The 8,193-nt window shown below is 35.3% G+C and overlaps 1 long non-coding RNA gene across 16 annotated transcripts in view; it reads right to left on the bottom strand.

Moving 5' to 3' along the window:
* Window positions 1-8,193, bottom strand: part of si:ch211-126g16.8 — a 103,321-nt gene that overhangs the window by 51,755 nt on the left and 43,373 nt on the right. The gene's annotated exons all lie outside the window — the stretch shown is intronic.

Here is an 8,193-nt window from a genome sequence, read left to right as displayed (position 1 = left end):
CTTGCACTTTTCCAGCTGCACCTAAGATCACAGGGAGCTTCTGTGTTCGCGAGAAATGCAAACGGCTGAAGTTTAACGTAGACGCAATGAAAAGTACAGATGTTTACAAACCTACCAAAAGGTACAAGCAATAATTCCAATTAGAGATCTGTCCAAACAGCTTGAAAAGCAGATTTTTCACCATAGGTACTCTTTAAACCAACGTCGATTTGGCATCAAATCTGACACTTCCATGATTTTCATGGAAAAACAAAATGAAACATTCCCATGACACTGGGGTACAACTTCATTCTGACGTCATGTTGACATCTTGTGCCTGCTGGGTGTTTAAGGCCATTTCGATCCTCATACAGTAAACATCCGTCATCTTCTCATCAGTGACATGCATCTTAACAGTCTCTCGGTCAATGCATGTAAAGATTTTGTACATCATGTACACTTTTAATGTTTCTAAACAGTTTGCTGCAATTAAAAAGCGCACATGTATTAAGGTAGGGTTGGTTATCGTTTGGGGTTATTTCAATACTGGTGATAAATCGATACTTTTAAAACGATACCGGTGCCAAAACGGTGCCTGAACCGATACTTTTTAGCCACAAAATTATTTGACAAAAAATTGTTTTAATCATTATAATTGAACAATATAAATATATTTATTTATAATAATAAATTCATATAGTATATATTTGAATTGCATTTATATATTTCTTTTCATCAACCCAATTTTGAGGTAGCTCATTATGATGCGATTTACCTTCAATGTGTGATTTGATTGGACGGGAATCACAGGACTGATTTTTCTAAAAATAAAAATAAATAAAGTAGTGACTGCAGATTGAAAGAAAGTAGTGGAGTAAAAATACAGATTACTGCATTAAAAAAGTACTTAAAGGAGAGTAGAAGTGCACATTTTTAAAACTACTTACTAAATTACAATTAATAAAATTTATTATAAAATATTTCACATACCCTAAAATAGTATAATAGAAAATGTTGGTGGTTTTAAAAACTTGATTTTTCTAAACCGTAGTATACCTTGATAACAGTTATCGACCAATGCCTAATAATCATATCACACTCACAAAAGATTTTTGAGGTGTGATCAATGCTGGGTTCCATTTTGAAGGACTAAGCAAGGATTTAAGATTTGTGGGATTTTGAAAATGACCTTCCATGTAGTGTGTAACAGCTCTTAGTGAAGTAAAATATCCAGTTAAGGCTTAAATCTTATAGTGCTTCAAATGAATCGTCTTGATAACGAGTCTTTAATCGTTTCAGCATGAAACTTAAGCCCCGCCCTATTGTTGTGCGCGCAAACCCGGGAAACTTGAGACCTGCAGCCCAGACAATTAAAACTAGCAAAGCAAGACAAACACTGTAGCAGATCCTGGTTGAATCAAGTTGTGTAGATGCTGTGCTCAGCTGGAATTATTAGAAGTGTGAGGGGAAAGTTATAGTTATTTTCTTAACCCAAAGATGAAACTGTGAAGAGTCAGTGGTTGGGATTTATTTTTGCAAAAAAAAAAAAAAAAAACTCAGCATTATAGCCCTCATTTTTCTGATGAGTGCTTCCGCAATCTACACTCTTACAATGGGGTATTCGTCGGCCGTTTATTAAAGGAAGGATTAGCCAGCAGTTCCTGTTATGAAGTAAAACGAACTGAACAAACTGAAAGAAACATAATTCATAATCACGTTTTGGCGAGGCATGGCACAAGCAAGAAAAAGGAAAATCAACAGTGAGTGCAGGAAATTTCAGTCACGATGGGGCAAAGAATATTTCTTCACAGAGGTCAGTGGAATATGTGTCTGTTTAATTTGCCAGGAATCAGTTGCAGTAATGAAGGAATATAATATTAAAAGACATAATAAAATAAAACATCAGGCCTTCAGCTCTTACACTGGTGCCGAACGAGATTAAAAAGTAAAACAAATAGCAGCTGGCTTATCAGCTCAACAACAGCAGTTTTTTTCGTGCTAATAAAGTGCAAGAAAATTCTACGCTGGCTAGTAATGATGTAGCCCAGCTAATTGCACAGCACAGGAAACCTTTCACTGAAGGAGAATTTATAAAGGATGAGTGTTGCAAGTGTAATTTGGTCAGAGAAGAGTCAAGATTTTAAAAACGAAAGTCTTTCAAGAAACACAGTTGGATGATGAATTAAAATAACAAATTAAAATAATTCCATAACACACACACAAATACATACAATACACACACACACACACACACATACATATATACATATATATGCACGTGTCTGTGTAATGTATGTAATATATGGCCCGGGACAACTTTTTTTTTTTTTGCATCTGGCCCTCGGCCCAAAAAGTTTGGACACCCCTGGCTTATACTGTATCTGGCTAACTCTTTAAATTCTCATATTGCATCTAAAACCACGTTTACGGATTTAAATGCGTTTGTGAGCTCGTGTTCCACTGCCGTTTGGCGTTGCTATGTCCACCGTCAGCTGTTCCCACACACATGCGGCGGTCAACGTTCAAAATAGTTAAGTTTTTGTCGCTGTGTGGATTAATACTGAATGTGTGTCATGGTTAAGAGTAGAGCAATATGCTGGTGTTTGACTGCACTGCTTTAATGCACTCCCAGTGTTTCCTCTAGGATTTTTTCCAGCTGTGGCGGCAGGCCTTTTTTTACACAGATCTACCAACTACCTGTGGCGTTATTATTTTAAAGACAAATGTCATGTGCGCAGTATTAAAAGTCGGGATCGCATTTATGTAATAGCCTACGAGCATGCCAATCTCTGTGCTTGCGTGCCTATTTCCTCTGCTCATGCACAAAACTTCTTACACGCCCCCTCAAATATAAGCTGCTTCAAGAGCTCGCAGATCTTCATGTGCGCTCTCAAACAAACGCTGCTGGGTGCAATTTAGTGCGTTTATGTAACGAGTATGTCTCCAGCATTTATTAGATTTGCTAGGAATATTTATGAATGTCTCCAATTGACCTACAGAGTAGCATTTATGCGTCCTGAAGTAAAGTGAAACAGCTATACAACGTGTTTGCTGGCCTCACGCATCAAGCATCTGTCAGTTTGTCCCTCAGTCAGTCAGTCAGTCAGTCAGTCAGTCAGTCAATCAATCAGTTAGCACGTCACCTTAAAGGGAAAACAAATGACGCACAGCACTACTACGTTACAGAAAAGTGTGCGCTATTATAATTCACTTACCCTTTAATACGTTTTGGTGCGATTATTATTATTATTATAAAAAAATTTAATGTTTTGATTGAAAAGCTGTAATGTAGCCGTGGCAAGATGAATTTTGGCGTGGCGCCTCGCCATGGAAGAATGAATGTAGCGGAAACCATGCACTACAGCATTGGGCTCACACACATGTTTTAGGCAGCCGCTACAGCGATCCATGTGTTTCACAGACAGTATTAAATTGCTAAAGATCAGGTGGGAGTGGTAAGAATTACGGGAGTTTTCCGAGATAAATACCATAACGGGAGATAGGTCTAAAATACTTGTTGTCATGATCATACATACACTATGCACTCTGACTACTTCAATAATGTTGATAAGCCGTAGTGGGCATTTCACTCTGGCTCACGCTAAACACTGTCGACCAATCGCAACAGACTTTCATTGGTCCAAACAGTGCAGATTAACAAAATGTCCCTAAAGATTCAGATAAAAAATATCTTTGATATTGTGGTGGAGGAGGCTTTCTACTTTCTGGCTTTAAAGCCAGAGTCGCACTCTGTAATTCTGCTGCCTATTGATGACATTTACATGGTAATGTGTCTGGAAAAGGTCGGGCTCAAACCAAAGTGCCATTTTGGTGTAAGAAACCTACAAATGTCCCCTCTAAGAAGGAAGACAAACTTGACCTTTGCATTACAGAGAAATCCTTGTAGTACATGATTTTTGTGATGTGGGATGAAATACAAAACCCAGATTTGCAATGAGCAAAAACACATTTGTCACTTCACACAAACTCAGCATTTCTAATGTGAAGTATTCTTACTCAGCAATTAAAGTTGCAATCATCATTATATATTGAAAATTCTCAGATTATTTAAAATAAGATTTTTTTTATGCAATTAAACTACATTTAAAAGTGCATAATTTGTTTTAGTACCACCTTAGTATCAACTTTGAGGTTTTTTCTAAGTGTAAAGTTTGATTGTGAGGAATTTTTAGATTTTCTTTTCTTATATTTAGAATTAGAATTAATTAGACCTTAATTGGTGCTCCTGGTGTTTAGTCTACTTTTTATTTTCACACTGGATCAAGAAATAATCTAGATACTAATGTTATGCACAATTAACAGCTGTGTACACATACACTGAAAATATATAAGGATTTTAAATAAGGCTAATAAACTTAAGATCAGTGTCCAAATATGAGTACACCCAAACTAATTTGTTGGAGAAAAATAAGTAATAAAATTGAAATAAACAGGAAAAATCAAGAAAAACACAAAATATTTTAAATTAGTTTAAATTTGTAGTATATCGCTTTTCTTCACAATAACTTGTTTGAATTTAAATGTATTATCTTTATCACTAAAGATGTTAGGTGGTCAAACTCTTATTTTAATTAATATAACTATTTAATAAAATAGTTTTGTTTAAATGCACCAGAGATTATTGACTATATTCACTAAGAAATTGATAAAAGGTTCATCTTCAAAAGAAGATAAGTACAAAAGTGAAAAAGAAACCCCAAGCATTAAAACATTACAAGATGAATGTGTAAATTGGCCAATGGTTGATTGTTTTGCAGCTTCATAAATAAAGAGCGGGTGACAAACCACATATAGAACTGGTATGTTTTCTTTACAACAAATAAGAGCCAAAAGGAGGTGAAGAATGCAATCAGTTTCAGTAAATCATCCCTCATGAAGGAAAGAGGGAAGTAATAGTCACGCAATAAAAATGTTGACTGATCACAAAAAGTCTACCCTAAGTGTTCAGACAGCTCAGCAGAAGCCATTTATTTTAGTAGATAAGAGTTAGTTTCCTCAATCAATCATTCTTTTCACTGACTACTGCAACACATTAACCTTAAAGTAGCGTGGCTGTATAATATGCATGTACCTACAACACCTCATTACATTAATGTTCAACAAAATGGTGCTGAATGTTAACATTAAAAGTTATTTTATTTACTCAACCTCAGGCTATTCAATTTGTTTGGGTGACTTTTTTCTTTTTTGCTGATGCTGCAAAAAAACGAACCATCCCAGGAGTACTAAAAATACCATTAAAAACAATTTTAATGTGTTAAATAACAATTTTTTATTAGTGTGTTCTGTGTTAGTGGATTTAACAGGTAAAAGCAAGTTGAGACTATTAGTTTCTGTTGAAATACAAATTATAAGATGTTTTTAACAGGTTGCACGGTGGTGCAGTGGGTAGCGATCTCGCCTCACAGCAAGAAGGTCGCTGGTTCGAGACTCGGCTGGTCAGTTGGCATTTATGTGTGGAGTTTGCATGTTCTCCCTGTGTTTGTGTGGGTTTCCTCTGGGTGCTCCAGTTTACCCCACAGTCCAAACACATGCGGTACAGGTGAGTTAAATTGTCCGTAGTGTAAGTGTGTGAATGAGTGTGTATGCATATTTCTCAGTAATGTGTTGCAGCTGGAAGGGCATCCGCTGCATAAAACATATGCTGAATAAGTTGGTGGTTCATTCCGCTGTGACAACCCCAGTTTAATAAAGGGACTAACCGAAAAGAAAATTAATGAATGATGTTTTTTATTGTATTTATGTTTAACTGAGGCAATTCATGATAACGAATAGATACAAGAAACTAAATTAATACTCAAGGCTCCTAATACAGTGAGGTATTAAAAGGTGAAATGATTGGTCTATGAAGTAGAACATCATTTACATTTTTTGTTTATTTTTATTTCAGCTATTTGTCTAGTTATCAAAGCAAACTTGAAAGTATGAACTGGTAATCACACACTTATGCATTATAATTTAAATCAAGCATCTAATAGTACCCTATCCATTAAGTCACACAAATGTATCAGCAATGAATGCTTTCCTAGTGTTTGGACTTTGCTGCAACAGGCTGGGGTGTTAATAAAGGCACAATATTAAATTCTATGGGTAGAAAGAGCCTCTGTATTTTATTTATTTATTCATTTTAGCAATATATATTTTAACCAGATGAATTGATAACCTGATGATTGAAGATGATTTGTTCATCTATAATACTGTATATTAATCTTCAGTTACAGGTGTCCACAGGGCCAGTGTGTCCATAGAGGCAACCCAGGTGGCCGCCTAGGGTGGCAAAATAGAGAGGGCGGCATGCGTGACACTACCCACCCCTGTACTCGCTGTTGTAAGCTCAATCAAAACCCCTCGTTTGCCTAGAGCGCCAGTTCAGCTTGCTCTGGCCCCGTGTCCAGCCCTTACCTAACATACTGTTGTAGATTAAACTGTTCAAGTATTTCAGGTTAATTGAAAACAGCATTTGCATAATGACATATGATTGGTCTTGAAAGCTCTTGGTTAGCTCTTCGAGTAGTGCAAAACAAAATACGGCTCAAGTGGAATGTTTTTTTATGCAAAAACTAAAAAAAAAAAAAAACATTCAGTGATTCCCTTTCTATCAGACACACTGCACTGGCTTTACTTGAAACTAAACTGCAAACTATTTCTTTTTAAAAGAGGTGAGGAGTTTTGTTCCTCCAAATTTTCAATTTGAATCTTAGGTACATGAGTGAAACTAAAATGAATTTAATAAGACAAATATTATTTTGATTATTGTTAAAGTTAATTATTGTTAATTGATCTTTGTTGGTAAAAATGAATTAATTGGGCTACATGACAACTCCATTGTCATAAATGAGACAACTACAGTATACTGTGTATTAATACATTACCTTCAGGCTCTCACATTGCTGTGTTGTCTTGCCTTTTTATTGAAATCATGCTTAAGTGTTTTATTTCATTATCCAAACTAAAACTTCAATGATAGTCTTTAAAACAAAAAGAATAACAAGTCCTAATTTTAACGAAAGGCCACTGCCTCATCAGTTTACTGTATTGGTATTTGCAGGACTTGTCTTACTGTCTTGTTTACTAGTTTGTGGTTTTCATACTGCTTTTCCAGCTACACTGCCTAAACCAATTACTTCAGCATTGAGATTGACTCTTTATATATATATATATATATATGACTCTTGTATATATCATACTGAGGATAGAATAAAAGAGAAGGAGATCACTTTGAGAGCTAATATTTTCTTAGCAATATGAAAAGGCCTAAAAACGGCTAGAAACTCAGAGATCAAAGGAGTCATACAAGGGATTTGACGATCAATCAGAGGTAAATGTTCACAAATGTGCCTTCGTTAATCTGTATTAGGGCCCTGCCCACATGAAGAAGGGTACTCTCAGAACTGCAGTGGTGTTGTTTGGTTGTTATTTCATTCACAACCCAGTTTTGGGTTACTAAAACTTAAGCTCCTGCCAGGGTGACGGTTTAGGTTGGTTTGGCATGCTCTTGAAAGTGCATCATAGCTTATTTTTTTGCATTTTTATGTGGACGGGCATTAAAAAAAAAAAAAAAAAAAAAAAGAACAAAACGAAACTGCAATAATAAAAACCAGCAAGTCCAAACTTGTGCTTTCAATCTGGCTAATCTGGTTATCCACACTAAAGTAAATACTAACAAAAAAAAGAAAAGAAAAATGGAATAAACAAATACCATGAAGCAAAAATCTGATTTAATCCAATATGCTAATATTAAATATATAAAATTGTTTCATTTGCTCAAAAGAATTACTTAAGAATAAACAGTAGATTCATAAGGCCAAAGGTTGAATGTTTTATAAAAAAGTTTAGTTAAATAAATCATAAATAAAGACACATCAGGATGGGGAAAGTGCCCATTGTATGCTTTTAAAAAGGATCATTATGGTACTCTGATTGGTCTGCAGATTGTTACATTTTGTGTGTTTTTTGTGACTTTGTCCTTGCTGAGTGAACATGAGTGTTTTTGTGACTAAAATACTTTGAATTGTGTCTTTGTTCTTAAACAGAGAAACAAGAAAACGGAAAGTATGTGTTATTTCTAACAGGTGTGTCAGAGTTTTGCCCTTTGTTATTTTAGCTTTTCATGTAATGCCCTTTTTTGTCCACTAGATGTCGTCATTTTGTAGTTTTCATTTTGGTATCCGTAATCATTGTCATTGATTTCAC

The sequence above is a fragment of the Danio rerio genome, chromosome 8 (assembly GCF_049306965.1).
Source record: "Danio rerio strain Tuebingen ecotype United States chromosome 8, GRCz12tu, whole genome shotgun sequence".
Classification (NCBI taxonomy): domain Eukaryota; kingdom Metazoa; phylum Chordata; class Actinopteri; order Cypriniformes; family Danionidae; genus Danio; species Danio rerio.
This window is presented reverse-complemented; position numbering and strand designations above follow the sequence as displayed.